Genomic DNA, 19,168 nt, shown 5'->3' on the forward strand with positions numbered 1-19,168 from the left:
TAATTTTAGGGTGTATTAAATAAGGTTTGAGTGTTATACCTTTTTAGTTTTATTCATTCTACAATGTATCTTATTCAAAGTATGATGTGTCTGATATTCATGAAAATTATACAAATGAGACTTCAAAGAGTTCGCGAATAATGAAGCGGAGAAGAGCAGATTGGATTTAGACCGAAAAGCAGTCGTGTAGATAAGATTTTCGTACTTGTAAGTATGTGTCAGCTTATGGAGGAACGTATTATAGATGTGAAAAGCATATGATGTCGTTTTTATCGATTTTTGTTGTGATTAACACTATCATTTTGGTCAGCTTTAAGAGCTGTACATGTTTCTCCAATATTATTAAAATTCTTCAGGTACAACAGGTCAAATGAAAAGTCCCCGGCCTAGCATAGTAAAACACATTTTTTTGGCAAAATTAGTTTTTTTTATCCAACATAATTCCCTTCAAGGGTGATACACTAATTATAGCGACCCTCCAACTTTTCAATGCCATTTTTGTAGTATGATTTGTCCTTTGCTTCAAAATAGGCCTCAATTTTGGCGATCATCTCTTCATTCGACGAACATTTATTCCCAGCGAGCATTCTTTTGAAATCCGAGAACAGGAAATAGTCGCTGGGGGCCAGATCTGGAGAGCCCAATTCATGGATTTTTGCCATCGTTTTCACTGACTTGTGACACGGTACATTGTCTTGGTGAAGCAGAGCTTTCTTTTTCTTCAAATGCGGCCGTTTTTCAGCGATTTCGTCCTTCAAACGGTCCAATAACGCTATGTAATAGTTGCTGTTGATGGTCCTTCCTTTTTCAAGGTAGTCAATGAAAATTATTCCATGAACATCCTAAAATACAGACGCCATAACCTTGCCAGCGGATTGTTACGTTTTCCCACGCTTTGGAGTGTGTTCATCGTATGTAGTCCACTCGGGTGACTGTCGATTAGACTTCGGAGTGAAATAATGGAGCCATGTTTCATCCATTGTCACATATAGACGCAAAAACCCGGGTTTGTTACGCTTGATCATCTTCAAACACTTCTCCGAATCATCAACCCATCGTTGTTTTTGGTCAAAAGTGAGCTCGCGCGGCACCCACTTTGCATAGAGCTTTCTCATACCCAAATATTCGTGAATGATATGATGTACACGTTCAGTTGATATCTTAAACTGTAACAACCTCTTTTGGGTGTCCACTGCGTTCACCGTCTTCGGTGCTCATTTCACTACATCTAAACTTAGCATACCAATCCTTGATGGTTGATTTTCCTGGGGCAGTGTCCAGAAACTCGTCATCAAGCCAAGCTTTTGCTTCAACTGTATTTTTCCCTTCAAAAAGCAATATTTTATCAACATGCGAAATTCCTTTTTATCAATTTTTTTCGCAATAACAATAGTTGCTTCACGCAAAATGCTATAATTCATAAACTAATGATCCGACAGTTGTCAAATTTATACACGCATTTTTTAAGAGTTAGTGCTAACTAAAAAACATATGGATTTAATTCTAGTAGCGCCATCTATGTGCCAGGCTGGGGACTTTTCAATTTACCTCTTATTAAAATGGTTCTATTAGCTGCAAGCCAGTGCAAAATATTTTGCCAAATTCATTTCAGATCCAAGCCGGTGTTCGCTAAGGAGAAGTCGTCTCTCTACTACCTTTCAACATAGTAATAAATGCAACTATATAAAAATATTTTAAAAACACATATATGATGTTCATTGTGATGCTACAAACTCCTTGATCGATCTGATGTTCGTTGATACAGATTATTTATTGGCTTGAGAGTTAATGAAGAAAAAAGTATTGTTAAAACATCTCATCCTTCGTCAGGGGAAGAAAGTGGAATACTGTTAAAGTAATAAGTCGAATAGACCGAGCTAAAAATAATATTACAATCAAGACTAAAATCCGCCTGATTCGAAAACTTATCTTGCCAATTCTTCTGTATGGTTCTGAGACTTGAACACTATTCTAATTCTATTTTAGTATTCTAATTTTTAAACTTTAAATTAGGCATTAAAAATTAAAATCTATGTTTATATTAAGTAAATATATTCAGTAAGAAAATTATTTTAAAAATATTTGGCATCAAAAGAGAAGTAAAATAAAATAAGTTTCAAATAATACCAAACATTCTGTTATCTAGGCAGGTTTATTGTGATTAAAAGGATATGTAATTTGGTTTGAACATTATATATCCTAGACATAGAGCGTATAATATTTACTTAGTCATACTGCTTGAAATAAGAAAGTTGATGTGTGCTTCCTCTATATAGCGGAAATAAAAAAAATGTGCACAAGCCACAAAAAATAACTTGAGCATGAAATCCCTATAGAAATAAGAAAAAGATGTTTTTAAATTCAAGAAAATTTTGTTTACTTGTTAAATTTAATGATTTGTATCACTTTTCGGTAATGATACACATAAAAAACCAAACAGCATTGACATTTATTATGTATAGCCAAAAATATCCATTAAATTTGTCTGTATACCAGTCTGATACCCAGTTCTTTTACAAGTCAACAAATTAAAAGACGTAAGTCCTCCTCCGTTTCTTCAATATTTATAATGAGGGATTTATAATTAGATTTAATCGATTTATTTATTGTAATTGACATGACATATTTCTTGTATTGCTGAAGCACTGAATAATATTTTGAACATTTATTTACTATAACTATATACTAGTTACTTTTATATAATTTCTTTAATTTTTACATGATGTATCATGTTGAAAGGGTGACTTTTTTGTTAATAACTGATTATCTTGACAACAAAATGTCTCCCTTACTTTCGCTTGTTTGATTAACATATTTTATCAGTTTTTTATTCAAATTTGTGTCTAATCTTCCGTGGTGTATTTTAGAAAAATATAACACTCTATTATCTTCCTACATTGAAGAATTTACTGCATTTGGATCATCAATATAGTGTTGTTGGTGTTGCGATTCTTCATGTAGTTGTGTATACATCCATGATCCGAATTAGTGTCATTTATTGAATTAGTAATCGTCTAAGGAATATCGGCAAACTTAGTGAGACTATTGCAATCGAAATTTGATGAAATAATTTGGTTTTTAATAGAGAATATTATGAATATCTATCATATCTGAGTAATATATTTCACAGTATATGATGTGATTTTAGCAATACACAAGTTTTGTGTCACCATTGTTACTTTTTTTCATCCTCAAAACGTATCATCTCAAGTGAAGTGAATTTTCTTATTTAATTCCAGTGATTTCCTTAGTTTTTTTTATCCTGTATTAATAATTCCGTCTACTTGAATATTTGCACGTGCAGATGTCGTGATTTACAGTTGTCAGTGATCCGTCTGTTTTTAATGCTTTAGTTTTTCTTCATTTAATGTCATAGAGTAATAGAGATGCAACTCAATAGGGGACTCTGGCGCAAAGTTTTGCTTTGCCCAACTTCCAGAGGACGCCATAATGGGCCATTCAAGTAATTCGATTGCTCAATTTTAAATCTCCATTATAGGCATCTTTAAGAAAAATATTTTACTGTGAAGACATTTGATTGACTCACTACTAATGTTTGGCACGTGACAGCCTTGACGTCATGTTTAATTGACCAATGATATTTAAATAAAAAACAATTTTTTTCTGAAATAAATTTATTAAATAAAATTGAATTAAATATAAATATAATATTTAAAAATAAATAAATATAATCTATAACAATAAATATAAATATATAATGTAAATTTCTCTACAAAATATAAATATAACATAAAAATAAATATATCTATAAAATATAAATATTATATACATATATATATAAAACCGTAAGCAAAAAACTTTGGTGAATTGCAAATGAAAATTATCTCTTCCGTCTTTTTACTTTTTCATTTGTTTAGTGCCATCAATTTAATAGGATCTATCAGAGTTGCGTTTTTCTTATACTGAAAGCAAACTTTGAGTCTTTCCTGCTTAATATTCTGTTCCTGTTTTACCCAAAAGTATATAGCATACCTTGTTAGTAGTTTTAATGTTTTATCCAAAAGATTATTATGGAATGTACAATTGAACGGTTTTAAATTTACTTTTTTTAACATTTGACAAAAATCTTATTATATTATCGACGTGGCAAAATCGCTGAATAAAATAAGTCATAGCTCAAAGACCTACTGACAGTATAATAAAACAATGTTGTCTGGGGCACGAGATATTGACTTGCCTCTATTGAATAAGTCTCAATTTGTGAGTCTACTGATTTATTCATAATTGTATGTCACACTTAATTCAAATTAATTAATTCAAAATTTTTACTAAATAACCTGACATGTACACTACGGTACAACGTAAAAATTTCTTTGCTCTTATAGGACTATCTGGACTGAAGTTATAGAGTTAAATAATTAATGGCAAGAATGAGTAGAAAGGGGGATACTGGCTGAATGAATACAAACTTTACCATTAGCTTCTGGAGTTTGTTATCCAGAGTCAGTCAAGAAGTCAAGAGAATTGCAATTGGGCATGAGGAAAGGTTCCATTCTCATGAGAATATTGAAGTCTTGCAGCTTTTGGATAACACCAGAACAGAACACAGACTCAAAAGAATCAAACCATCTGATCATCTAGTGTAGTGTTGTGTATTGAGATGCATATAATAAAAATATAGGCAGACATGTATAAACGTTATTTCACCAGAGACTGAGATAGGGCCGATGGGTCCTCCTAGTTATATACCTAGATTTAAGTTATCATAAAGACAAATTGTAGGTTACTCGGAAACGACTAGTAATAATGTAATTATTAAATAATAAAAGAAAAAATCTTCAAATGTTTCCCAATTACTCTCTAAACAAAATTGCAATACTCTCATTTATTAAAATGTACATTTTAACTAGTATTTAATTTAAAATGTTTCATAAAAAATTAATGATAATTTTCATATTACTATCTTTATTAGTTTTTAAGTGAGTTCCCAGCACTTCATTTACTATTGTAACATACGTTTGATTATTGATTTTTACAATTTAAAAAAATTTCATCAAGGTCGTGTTTTCTCTGATGCGCCGTTTTAATATTTCACCAATGAATGCAGTAAATCACTTTCTTGTGCTTTTCTTTGACACAAATTTCCTTTAGTTGCATTTGCCGCTTTAGACGTAACTAGGTGAATACCGATTTGGTATTTCTATTGTTTTCTAAATTTCTGATGTTATTTTGGTTTTATTTAGTTGATCTTTTTTTTTAATATACTTCTACGAGGCGATGGGTTGGATTATTTTATGGGTCGAACGGTTCTTTTATGTTGTTCGCTAAGGAGATGTTTTTTTCAGTTTAGCCGACTCGATGTGTGTTGACGATAACGCTTTATTTGCTGATACTGTATCTAGGTATGTTTGACACTACGAGGGTTGCTATTTATATTTTGAACCTTGGTAATACTACAATTGTTGTTAGGCTCTATCTGACGTTTGCAATTGGAAGTTTGACCTTTATAAACATAACTTTGAAATCGTTTTGTCATTTAATCCTGGTCGCCGTTCACTCAGGAGCGAAAGTTGTGAAGGTCGGACAAAATCAGTTGTTCTAGAAAACATTGATGCGCGAAATAGCAGGTCAATTGAAAAGTCCCCGGTCTAGCATAGTAAAACACATTTTTTTGGCAAAATTAGTTTTTTTATTCAATATTCCCTTCAAGGGTGATATACTGATTATAGTGACCCTTCAACTTTTATACGATACCATTTTTGTGGTACAATTTGTCCTTTGCTTCAATATAGGCCCAAGTTTCGGCGATCACCTCTCACGAAAATTTCTTCCCAGCGAGCATTCTTTTGAGATCTGAGAACAGAAAATAGTCGCTGGGTCGATTTTTGTCATCGTTTTCACAGACTTGTGACACGGTGCACCGTCTTGGTGAAGCAGAACTTTCTTTTTCTTCAAATGCGGCCGTTTTTTAGTGATTTCGTCCTTCAAACAGTCCAATAACGCTATGTAATACTCGCTGTTGGTGATCCTTCCTTTTTCAAGGTAGTCAATGAAAATTATTCCATGCGCATCTCAAAATACAGACGCTATAACCTTGCCAGCCGACCGTTGCGTTTTCCCATGCTTTGAAGCGGGTTCATCGTGTGCTCGGATGACTGTCGATTGGATTTCGGAGTGAAATGATGAAGCCATGTTTCATCCATTGTCACATATCGACGCAAATACTCGGATTTATTGCGCTTGATCATATTCAAACACTGCTCCGAATCATCAACTCTTTGCACATAACTTTCTCATACCCAAATATTCGTGAATCATATACTACATCATATAGTACACGTTCAGTTGATATCTTTAGAGTGTCTGCTATTTCGTTCAGTTTCAATTTAGGGTCATTCAAGATTATTTTATGAATGTTTTAAATGTTTTCGTCGGTAACAACCTCTTTTGGGCGTTTTCTGCGTTCACCGTCTTCTGTGCTCATTTCACCACGTCTAAACTTAGCATACCAATCCTTGATGGTTGATTTTCCTGGGGTAGTTTCCGGAAACTCAGCATCAAGCCAAGTTTTTGCTTCAACTGTATTTTTCCCTTCAAAAAGCAATATTTTATCAACACGCGAAATTCCTTTTTATCCATTTTTTTCACGATAACAAAAGCTGCTTCACTCAAAATGCTATAATTCACAAACTAATGATCCGACAGCTGTCAAATTAATACGCGCATCTTTTGAGGGTTAGGACTGATCTGTCAGGCCGGGGACTTTTCAATTCAATGTTAATATTATAAGATCATCACGTAACATACCGTGAAATTAAATTATTCGTGGGCATTAGTATTATGAGCATCAATAAAATATTGCATGAATATTTAGTTGTGAAAAGATTTTTTTTCCATTAATTGGTATAAATAAACGACCAAGCAATAAAGTCGCTGCCAATCTATTCATATTATATTCATATGAGCCTAAAAAAAAACAACATTCCACTAAATGGGTTTTCAGAGACTTGTCAAATCCGATAAAAGTGATTCGTGTGCAAAGGACTTCGCAGTAAATGATCGCCTGTTTCTTCTGTATCACTGGAAATGTATCGATGGTGCCATTAGAGCAGCGTAGAATGGTGGTCTATACAGGTCTAATTTGGCACTTAATGAGTTGATAAATTGCGTGGCCCACGTTTTTGGTCACTGAAAAAACCGTTGAAGCATGCAAGGTTAGAGTGAAATACGTCTTCAAAGTTCAGAAAGGGCTTTGTTGTGTAAATCACCATCTTTTCATTATTTGGATCAAAACACGATATAAATAGCAACCTTCGTATATTGACGTTAATAATAAAATAACATATTAATTTATTTTTATATATATATTTTAAAGTCTCCTTTTACCAACTATGGGTTTATCTGGACTGTGCCTAAAGTTTAACGTGGGCTCCGAACCACGGTCCTCAGCATTAAGCCTACCGACTGGCGAGTGACCAACTTTAGAAATCATCCCAGAAGACATCCGGTCTTACCCAGCCTGATTACTGGCGTGACTGGGATCATTTTCCTTGTCGGATTTTACACTCTTGCCTAGAACATTCACAAATTTTAAACAATCACAAACATATATTTACGACTATACCCCAGCCGGATTCGAACCCGCGGCTATCGCAACAGTAGGAGGACCGTCCCATCGCGTTTACCACTGCGCCACCAAGCCGGCACATACATATTAATTTTATCCTTGATTGTTATATTAACTCTTTTATATATTTAAGTTATTAATAAAATGTGTAATTTTATGTTCAGAGATATAGTTGTTTTAATAACGCGGCATCTAAAAATGAAATTTTAAACGCATTTTTCTAGAGGCTTGACGTGATATCTTAAGTTATAATAAATCAATTTATTTGAAATTTGGTGTGAGTAATTCTATGGTATCAAAGTAAACTATAGCAAAATTTGGATTTTACTATTCGTTTTTAGAAGAGCTAAATGTTATTTTAGTATTTTCAAGGATATTAAAATAACTCGATTCTTCCAAATTTCTAGAATAGAATAATTGAAAATAGACCCCTAATCATATTTCTATCTTTAGATTATATCAATTAAGTGAAAACTTGAAGTGAAACAATTTTTATTAAGTAACAACCAATACAATAATCTTTTTGTATAAAATTATGCATTTTATATTTAATGCATCTCAAGACACGAAATAATCTTTACAATTTTTATATTCTGGGCTGTTTTTATTGATGTAATTCCCATTATTAATATGAAAGGAACAATGGACAGAAACTTGTCCCGCTATCGTCATAGAGAAACATACTTCGGGGAATTATACAATTAAAATTCAAAATTGTATTCCTTTTAACGTTTCCTGAGTTGTTTTTAATGCGGAAAGGTTCAATTGAAATTTTTATCTATAAATTCAAAATACCGCAGTATATATGTGGCGATTATAATTTCCATTGTATTACACGCGTTGGTGTTATCATATCGTTAATAACGAAAGTAAATCAACATTTCACGGATGGGAATAAATCATATTAGGTATTCTAAAATACATTACAAATGTCGGTATGTATGATTTTAGATTTTATATATTTAACTTCATTTGTTATACGTTTCATTCTTTTTGACTATATCAATTAACGCATGTCGACTTTTAACATATTAATGAAATAATTACTAATCTTGCTCATCACTTACACTATTAAAAATTTGATGGATTTATTATTTTTAGGTCAACATGTTTATCTCTGTAATTGTTACATTCTCTTATTTATCAGTAATATTTGAACTAAAATACAATATCATATGTTTGGATATTTCCTATCTAGCTTAAAAAAGAAATATTTCGGCGGCATACGTCTCCATGATCTAGAAAGTGTTAAATTTATATATTTTTAGTAGTCTAAGAAGCTGTCGAGTATACAATATGGTTAAATAATATTGAATAGTGATACGTGTTAAGTGATTCTAACTTGAAAAATCTCATTATAGATTGGAGTAAATTAAAACATCACTAATTCTGAAGTGTTATAAATGGAAAAGGTATTTTTGTTTTATCAGTGTTAAAAAATCGTTTAAACTTGTCAACTCGCGTTAGCTATAAATTACAACAATATAAGTAATCAAAATATATATTATTTATCACTTTATAAATTAAATTATTATGTACTTTCATGTATTTTGATTAGCGATATCTATTGCTGAAAATGCGAGGTATCAACGTAAACAACTGTTAAAAAAATTAATCTAATTGTAATTGTTAAGTGATTATTTTGATTTCAATGACAAATGCCTGGAAGGTCAAAAAAGTTCGAATCATTGTCTTCGCAAGACCTATTAGACGAAAACCTAGCTGTAGATTTTTGCAGAGTTACTGGTCGTTTTGAATCATATTGTTAGCTTATGTGGATCGATTGTGAGATTGGAGAATTACTCTCTCAGCAAGTTTTGATAGCGTAAATTAACCAGACTGTTGTCCGTAGGCGATTATTTGGTTCCTTTTTTAGGATTCAGAGCAATATACGAGTGTTCCAAGGTTCCACGAAAGCGTTACAACCAGATTTTTACTTAGAGCAGTTCAATCAGTTAGGTTACTTATATTTCATCATAACCCGGCTCTTTTTTGGAAGTAATCTTGCTGATTGTTGTATTAATAGAAAAGTTGGAGACACTGAGCCCCGGATGTTGTTGGTGTCAACTGATAATGGTGCCGTTTTCATTGACATTTTCTGATAGGCCTCGAATAGACAATGAAGAGTCTATACAACGCGCTTCTTCTTAAATACATAATAGTTCCAAACAGTTTAGCATGTCAACACCAATATTTCCAGTGAAAACAAGTAGATCCACAACGAAAAGACAATTTTCACGGAATAGATTTTGATTTAGTACCCAGCATATATTCCGTACACAGCACATATTCTTCAATAGTCTGCTCAATGTTAATATATAATTTAACAATAAAAAGAGAACAACTTTTAATGGGAAAACCGAGGGGTAAGTTATTTTCAAAAATTTATATACATGCATTTTTATATATTTGCAATACAATTTTTCTGACACTCTATCGACAAGTCGAAATCCAGCACTGTTGCTAATAACCGAGCCAAACTATTCTCGCGCGATGTTGCCATATATATCAGAGCTCATCAGGGGTGTGCAACTCCAATGGTAAGTAGTGGGGCAAAGTTTTGCTTAGTTCAATCATTGGAGGCGCTGACAACGTGAATTTGATTGGTTAGTTTAAAATAGTTATGTAGAAACCTGTAAGGAAAATACTTTGCTTTGATTGGTCTGCCATTTCGCCTGATTACTTTGTGACGTCACATTTATTGGCCAATAGTATTTAAATGAAAATCAAATATAATTTTTAAAATTAATTTATTAAAATAAAATCCTATACAAGTATATATAAGTGTAAATAATATAAATATATATAAACAAAAAGCAAAAAATCAATTATGAACTCTATTCTAGGCAAAATTAAAATATCTATAATGCTTCTATAATGCCTTCCCATACTTGTTTAGTGCCATCAATTTTATGGGATCTATTAGAGTTCTAACTTATCTTGATATATTGAAGGTAAACTTTAAATCCTTCCCTGTTGATATTGCATTAACTTCATTAAACCAAAAATACAATCACACCTCATAATAACTTAGAATGTAGACAAATATTGCATGTTGTCTCTTTTTCAGAAGTTTTGTTAAATAGCCTGAAATAAGACTAAAATACAATATTAGACTCAGTTTCATTAGTTTTTCTCAGAGCAAAGTTCTCTGGAACTGAAAATATAGACTCAACTGATGATTTAACAACCTCAAGTGGTACTAGATCTCCCGTTAAAAAAGAATGTAAGTTATCTAACATGTTCATCTTCTTCACAATTTTCTCCGGGAGAATGATGTGAAAAAATTAAAGTGACGATGTGCCTTTTTAAAGATTTCTCGAACATACTAGGTGAAGGTTGCTGTTTCTACCTCCATTACCTCTAATAGATCCAACAAAATTCTTTAAGCAACCTTGGTTAAGATGTGTTAAATAAATGTAGTTATTTGTAAGTTTAGACAAAATAGATTTCTTTAAGGTAATAAATCCCCTAAAAGTAGCAATTAAATTTTTAATTGATGGCACCGTAACATATATTTTCTTAACAAGGCAATTAAATATACAATAGCTCTACTATAAAATTATTGAACACTGATTGTTCTAAAAAATTAAAGTATTACAAATATTTTAGGGATATGTTACAATTAAAAGTAGTATTTATTACTACTAATTATTCAGTTATCTTAATTATTACCTGCTTGTAAGACTTCTTTATGTAGAGACATCACACTGACAGCATACGAACAACTTGGTAGATTAATTGAATTTTATTACTACTAACATCTTCATAAGTAGGTTTTGATTTTCTGTAAACAAACAATATATAAACAGACATGTAGTAGATAGATAATTTTATATGTACCTGATAAAAACAATGTTGGATATGCATTTACCCTAATATCTGTTCGTGAAGGAAGGGTAATTCTAAATTTTGCACTAAAATGTCCGTGACAGACACCATGACGTTGATATATTTGCATTTTGGTTTATCCTGGTAACTTACTGCTATGTACTTGATCAACCCATTTTTGGAAAGAAGCTAGATCATTCTTTGGGAAACAATGTCTAATTTCCGTAGTAGATTTTTACCCCTGTACCCCATAATAATTAATGTAAAACAGAAAATATGCACAACGTAGAACGAAGATTTCTTGATCTAAACAAAAACAAAAAAACCAAAACCTTCAAACAACAAACTTAAAAATGGACGCCCATAGGAAATGCTGACTTCACACAATTTGATCGACCAATCACGTTCCATGTTAGTGGTGGCACCAGAAATTTAAACTAGCCAATCACAATTTGCGATCGCAGCCCTACCGTTGATTGAACTAAACAAAACATTTCCCCAAGGTCGCCTATACCGTGAAATTTCTATTTTTTCTATGGAGCTCATATTATATGATGCCTATATATTTTTGGTTGGCCCCCTTGCGGTCAACTCTCGAACCTAAATCTGTATATAAATGTTAAACTCTTAACAAAGTGAGCTTGGGCAAAATTTTTGCATTACCCGTTTTAAACCGTTATATACTCCGAATTAGGGTTTCAGAAAAAAATATCGATATATGGATATTTTTTGGCCGATATTTTTTTTAGAATAAATTAAATATAATTTTTAATAAACCTTTCAAATTGATACTTAATTTTAAGATTTAGAAAAAATATATACTCTTTTAGGCCAAAATTTCACCGTGTTTATTTTTTCTTAAATATATTGATATATTTTTTTGTAAACTATCGATAGTTTTTATACATATTGCAAAAAATATCGATATTTTTTTTCTCTTTATATATTATAAAAGATATTTTAAACGCCGATAGCACTGCAACCAATGCACCAGTTATAACCGGTAGGAGAAACTCCACGAATGTATTTCGTTTCCATACCCAATATTAGCCATTAAATTGTATATATCTCAATTTATTTTTTTTAAATATATTGATATTTTTTTTGTAAACTATCGATATTTTTTTCTCCGATATATCGATATTTTTTCGGTGGCCAACACCCCTACTCTGTGTGTGTGTTTGTGTTTCCACTATATTATCAGAGTACTATGCACCATCATTACGAAACAATTACTGTGAGTTCAGAGTTTTAAATTTGTGTTATCTTATCCAAAAACGATACTATTAAAACATGCAAATAAATAATTAAAATATTTTTCATGTGTTCTGTTACATCACAACACTGAAATTCACTCATTTTCACTCTTTTTTACAGCGAAGGCGTAAATTCTCCATAAACATTACAGGGCTTCGTTTTGATCACATTATTTATTTTTTAACTATTTTAACACTGATACATATTTATTTTTTTGTCTTATTACATCACAAATGTTGTTATATTTAAGTTTTTGTCATTAGCCTAACCTAAGCCAAGTATCAAATGATATTTTTTCAAAGAAATAGCGAACTTTCACTTGCAAAGTAAAATATCGATATTAAAAACCTAGGGTTTTTGAAAGAGAGTATCGAACTTTTGTTGTGGGTTTTCTCTTCCCGGTCATCAAGTGAATTTTGTGTGGTTTGGTATCGACATTTTTTGTTCTCTGATTTATATCTATATTGATTTATAGATATTCTTATATATTTAATTAAAATTAACATTATATATTATTTTTTTAATTTAAAATCCACCAAGCAACAATCACCCTAAAACCTCCTGTAACCAGGCCTGGTAAGATTGGATGTATTCTGGAATGGTCTGTAAGTGGTTTGGAGCCCACGTTAAGCAGTAGGTCAGGTCGCTAAAAACTCTCGAGGTTGGCGTGACTAAAAAATTCCATTTACGTATATTATTAAAAATACAATATATTTAAAGTCAAACATCAACAGAGATTTTGAACAAATATTAATATTTATTTTTTCAAAGCCTAGATTTATTCAATTTATGAAGATAATATAAAAAGCCTATGATCTCGGTAACGTTTCGTATGTAATTATTTTCTTTTTAAGATATTTTTTACTTGTAAATAAATATATAAATATTTGATATTTCTATAATGTAGTTGCACTTTGCAATTTTATAAAGCTGGAGAGGAGCAGACAATACGCATTTTAGTTTTTGTATGTGTAAATATAATTAAAATAAAAACAAATATTGATGTTATTTCGTACTATTTAGTTTATAGCTTAGCATGAATTTTGTTATACAAATTAAACATTGTTTTTTAGAAATATTAGAATTAATTATCAACTGATATAAAATTATTAAACATTTGGTATGAATAGGTGAACATTGAACAGGTGGTAAATATGGTTTACACGAGATAATATTGTTAACAACGTAATGAAAATATTACACTACCAGTAGATAAATTAGATAGTCATTCACCACCAATTCTATGCTGATCAATAATTTACCAGGTGTGTCGGTAATTACTTTCCGGTTTTTGTAACAGATTTCACTATCCATGTTTGCAATGTTATGAATTAATGTCATTTTATTCTACTGACATTAACCTTAAAAATAATCGCGTTATAGATTTGTAATTTTTTTAAAATGTCAAGATTTTCTGCCGGCAAACCTACATTTGCGACACGCATTATTTTTATTATTTCATCAAAAGAAAAAAAGCCGCTGAAAGTCATCATTTGCTGGTAGACACTTATAGTGAGCATTCTCCAATCATAAGAACATTTCAAATGTGGTGATTTCAACATTGAAGACAGAAAACGAAAACGTTTGAAGATGTGGAATTGCAGGAGTTTAGATGAAGACCCAACACAAAATGTGAGCCGAGTCGCAATTTATTAATGATTAGAAGTGATGGGAAGATAGATACCACCTGAATTTAATAACAGGAAATTAGAAAATCGAAAAATCATCAGTAAAATTCTATTTCAAAGGTACGAAAGTAAAACATTTCTCCATCAAATGGCAAAGGGTATATCACTTGCCTATTAGCTGTTGTTGCCCGGCCTATCAGCTGTAAACCCAAATCGCTGGTCGCAAGACTATGCTGTTGAAAATGCAAAATTGAATTTGCAAAATTGAATTTGCAAAAATACAAATCATTGATACAAACAATCGATTAACAAAAAAGTATTGAAATCACTTGAATGAAAAGTTTTATTCCACCCACCGTACTCTCCAGACCTGACTCCATCCGACTACTACCTTTTCGCATCGATGGGACACGCGCTTGCAGATCAACATTTCGCTGATTTTGAAAAAGTAAAAAATTGCTCGATGAATGGTTTATCTATAAGGAGAAACTGTTCTTTTGTAATGACATCCATAAATTGCATGAAAGATGAGCAACATTCATAGAATCAAATAATCAATACTTTGAATAAATGCTTTTTAACTATCTGTTTTAAATAACGTGTTATCTTTAACGAAAAAGACGAGAGAGGAATCACAAATACACCTAGTATATCAATAATAATATGTGCGACTTATAATTTAATTAATTTAGTAGTATTATAAAAATATGACTCACATTTCACTGCAGATGAGTAATAAAATATGATAAATATTATTGATGATAAAATTAATAAAAATTCGTAATTTCTAAAATATGTTTATTAATTAGATTTGTCAAAATAAACAACTCATGGTCTTAAAATAATTAAATACGTTTTAACTTAACAAATAACCATAAGTTGCCTCATTAAATCCAAACCAATAAATATTGTCGCAGTATTTTTAATTTGCTTTCATACAGACAATTATTAATAAGCTTTTGTATTTTGATGTGCATGTGTTTCATTCGCAGAATTGACTCTAAATTAATCATACATCGGACTTTCAATTTGACTAAAGGATGTTAATTATGAATATAAATTAGACTGTTGGGCGTGGAGCTTATAAAGTGCGGTATAACATGCCACAAAGAAAATTAATGAATTAAATTCGAACATAAGATATTAGTATTACTAAATTGTTCGATACATTCATGGAAAACGAAAAACGGAATGAAAATATAATTTCTCTCAACTTCCTGTCTTCCTACGACAATATGAAAAAATATGAAGCATGAGAAGAGTTTGGTTTTTCGCCATAGTTCTTTTAAGCTGGCATGACCTAGGTACTTTAGCCTGATGGCTTGATGGAAAATTATTTTGTTCTTGTCTAAATTCAACCAAAAGTTTACAATAATAATATGAATTTATTGCTTTATATGTTTTGGGGGGCTTTTAACCTTTCAACCTTTTGTATCCCAAAAAATTGGATTAACCGTTAATATTTCAATCAGGTTTATGGTGGTAATAATTAAGTGCAACAATAATATGGAACCTATGCTCTTATGAAAGATAGAGAATCAAAATGGCGTTGAATTAAATTTTTTTTCGAATTTGTTGAACATCTTAACATGTTTTATTACAAAAGCTTAAGTAGGAGAACAGTTTAAAAAAATGTTTTATTTCTCAACATAGTCTCTTTTTACTATATTAGACTATTATCAGAAATCCTTTATACCAGGATACCAAGTCTAACTCTACTTTAAAGTTTGATTTTTATAAACATAAACTATATCTTCAAAACTGAATAATAACCAATCTAACATATTTACTGTGTACATGAAATAGAAAACAGTCCGGAAATATCTGTTGCCATATGGAGAGTGAAACAATTAAAATATAATTCAGGCCACATAACAAGAAGAAATGGCACCAGATGGACTGGCACATTAATTGAGTGGGCATCATGTTACAAAGTAGATTTACGTTTAAATAACAATACTTATTTGAATAACGAGTACCGGAAATGCACCAAGCAAACAAGTTATTTGAAGATCTTTTATAGTTTTTACAAAATTAAATAATTAAGAAATCAGATTTTTTCATTTCATTAGTATAGTTTTGGTAAATACAGGTTGATGTATTTATCCCGTACTCATTATTTGTGTATTGTTCCAAATACAACAGAACAGTTATAACAAATTAATTTATAAATTAAGATTGTACGAAGCTTATATAATGTAAGATGTAATTTATAAAAAAGGTTCAATATTATAAAAGTAATGGGGAAAACATTTTGTGTAGTATTATGGATTGCTTGTTGTAGACAAGATACAAGGACTTTTTCACAAGTAATTAGGAAGAAAAACACATTTTTATATGTAGTCCAATTTTTGTTGAACATTTGTGTTTCAACAATGATCTTGGCATCGTTAGAGCCATTTTTCCAGATATGGTAATGAGAAATAATAGATATCTAATATAGAAATATATAATATAATCACAGATTAAAATACGAATTACTGCAACATATACTTTATTCACCAATTTAATTAGAAGATGACTGGAACAAGTGTATTGAATTTTAGGAGAGTTAATGAATAATAAAATATATTTCAAATATAACATCAGGGTTATATTCACACCGTACAGGTAAAAGTTGAATCCCAAACCTAATAGAGGCAGGGCGGACTTTCCAACAGGATAAAGTATGGTAAAGTGTATAGCAGAAACAAGGAGGATGATAAGTACAAGAATAAAAGAAGTCCAATTAGTTTTAGCTGAACACTGGATGGATATTACCCACAATTTTCAGATCATAAATACCAAAATAATGAGATCAATAGAACCAATCCCATCTGGCATACAATCCTCCTGGTTTTGTAATTAATTTAATTCAACGTAATTCACTGATAATTTTTTCAACGAACCGTGAAAAAAAACAGGGTCTTTATCAGTTGATCACACAGCTGTGATAGACACTGGCTTAAATATGATAATCTTATTCAGTCTCTGAGCTACCGCCGTGAAGATTCAATGTGCGAAATTCCAATACGGAAGCCATCAACGAAGATTTTCTCATACGCACGAAAAGTTATATTGCCCTCAATTCGTATTGAGTCATATTATATACACTTCGTAATTTTATAAGTTAATGGGCGTTTATAAGCTAGATTTATATTACATCTAAAATTTGTTGCTGATAAGCGGATATTGTCTCCTATTTGAATAATTATACTCCGGTATCCGATTTGATATATTTAGACTGTTATATTTAATATTGCCTGAATTAGTTTAGAATGTAAATTTTACATCGCCAACCATTTTGCTGTTTTAGTATAAAGAAGTGACATGTTTTGTTGTTTCAGATCATAAAGTCATGTCGTTAATACACCTGTACTTTCCGAACAAAACTTTATTTTTATCTACTTAAACTGGTAAGTAAAATATTTATATTTTCTGTTTATAATTAGTGTATTGTTTCTGTTCATAATAGAAATATTGCTATTGAAACGTAATATCACAATCTAAATGTTACTTCTATTGTGAATTATCTTGAATTGTTTCCTATGTGTAATTGATTTATACCAAGAATTGTGATGATAATTCACATTACAGCAACTCATTAGAAATTTTTACACTAGAGCCAATGTTTCTACGGTGCAAATAATTTTTTTCGTGGAAATAGATAAGTTGTTTTTTCGTCGTTATTTATATAAAATTTGAAACTATTATCAGTTTGACAATATTAAACCCAAGATATATGCTGTATATTTCAGAGAAATTCCCTTTAACTTTTTACAAGGTTTCTAAAATTATATGTGGTTTAGTGTTATCAAGATTTAGAAGGACCAGTTCTATCCGTTTTCGGGTTTCAATCGTATTAGTTTTTAACAGCACAGATATGATTCAATAGATAGGTCAAGCGGCAGATTCTCACAATGGGACAATTTCCACCCAATCCCAGCAGATGCTTATCATCTAATTTGACGTCAATCCGAGCTTGACAGTCATTTATAATAGTTGGGCTTGTTTCGACTACTACATTTTTTAAACAATAATCTTGTATCATACACATTTTCGTAATCCGTATTAACCTCTTTGTTTTGTTTCTTGGTATTCATTGTCGTTTATATATTTTTTATTATTGTCTTGTAACATATACACATATTTACTAGAGTGTTCAATATCTGTCCAGTGGAAAATAACTTGAGGAGGTGACTTGGTTTTGAAATCTAATTAAAAAGTCTATATATGTCCATTAATCAGATCCAATAGTAGGAATGGTTTTGTCTACGCACTTCATTGTCACTACGCACATTTAATTAATTGGCAAGTAACAGGTCAATTGAAAAGCCTGACACGTAGATAGCGCTATTAGAATTTTAGGGTAAATGATGTGGCTCGGTGAATGGAGGTAAAACGAAATGAAACAGTGGTGTTTACATTATGTGACCGTTATTTATTGGCAATATAAAAAATGTGAAAAATACAAATTATAAAAAGGATGGCAGTGGTGTTACCTGGAGACGAGGCTTGGGCAGTCGATGGTGGCACGTCTAAACCAAACGAGGGTCTGAAAGGGTCACTGAATGAATCGAAATACCCTTCAATAACATCCCAAATAAACGTTTCGGGGTTGCCGCCAGCTATTCGTTCTCGAGTTCTAGTTGGCGCTGCTGGTACCCCGCCCGTGTTCAACATCGGGGATTATATTTCTGGGTATTTTGTAGACGGTTATTCCACGATGTAAAATTCGACATACCTCAAGGTCGCTACAATACTCCCCTGCCAGAATTTTACATATAATTTACTCCAAGCAACAAAAATACAAAAATGTATGAAAAAATATCAAATACAAAAAAAAAGATACCAAACAAAATGTGCTGTATGATAAGGGCTTTGA

The 19,168-nt window shown here is 31.2% G+C and overlaps 1 protein-coding gene across 9 annotated transcripts in view; it reads left to right on the forward strand.

Moving 5' to 3' along the window:
• The window catches only part of LOC143197672 (beta-1,3-galactosyltransferase 5), a 46,274-nt gene that overhangs the window by 12,771 nt on the left and 14,335 nt on the right, over nucleotides 1-19,168 (forward strand). For 4 of the 9 annotated variants that reach the window (XM_076406285.1, XM_076406291.1, XM_076406294.1 and 1 more), the window contains one exon: nucleotides 17,631-17,699. The gene's annotated coding sequence lies outside the window, so the exon portion shown is untranslated. Of the gene's footprint in view, nucleotides 1-8,447; nucleotides 8,524-17,395; nucleotides 17,505-17,630; nucleotides 18,776-19,168 lie in introns of those variants that run through there. The other 5 variants (XM_076406288.1, XM_076406293.1, XM_076406292.1 and 2 more) reach the window with 4 other exon arrangements.

This window comes from Rhynchophorus ferrugineus, unplaced genomic scaffold, assembly GCF_030347505.1.
Source record: "Rhynchophorus ferrugineus isolate W39M unplaced genomic scaffold, kcgeb_rfMv2 rfM5, whole genome shotgun sequence".
In the NCBI taxonomy this organism is placed as follows: Eukaryota; Metazoa; Arthropoda; class Insecta; order Coleoptera; family Curculionidae; genus Rhynchophorus; species Rhynchophorus ferrugineus.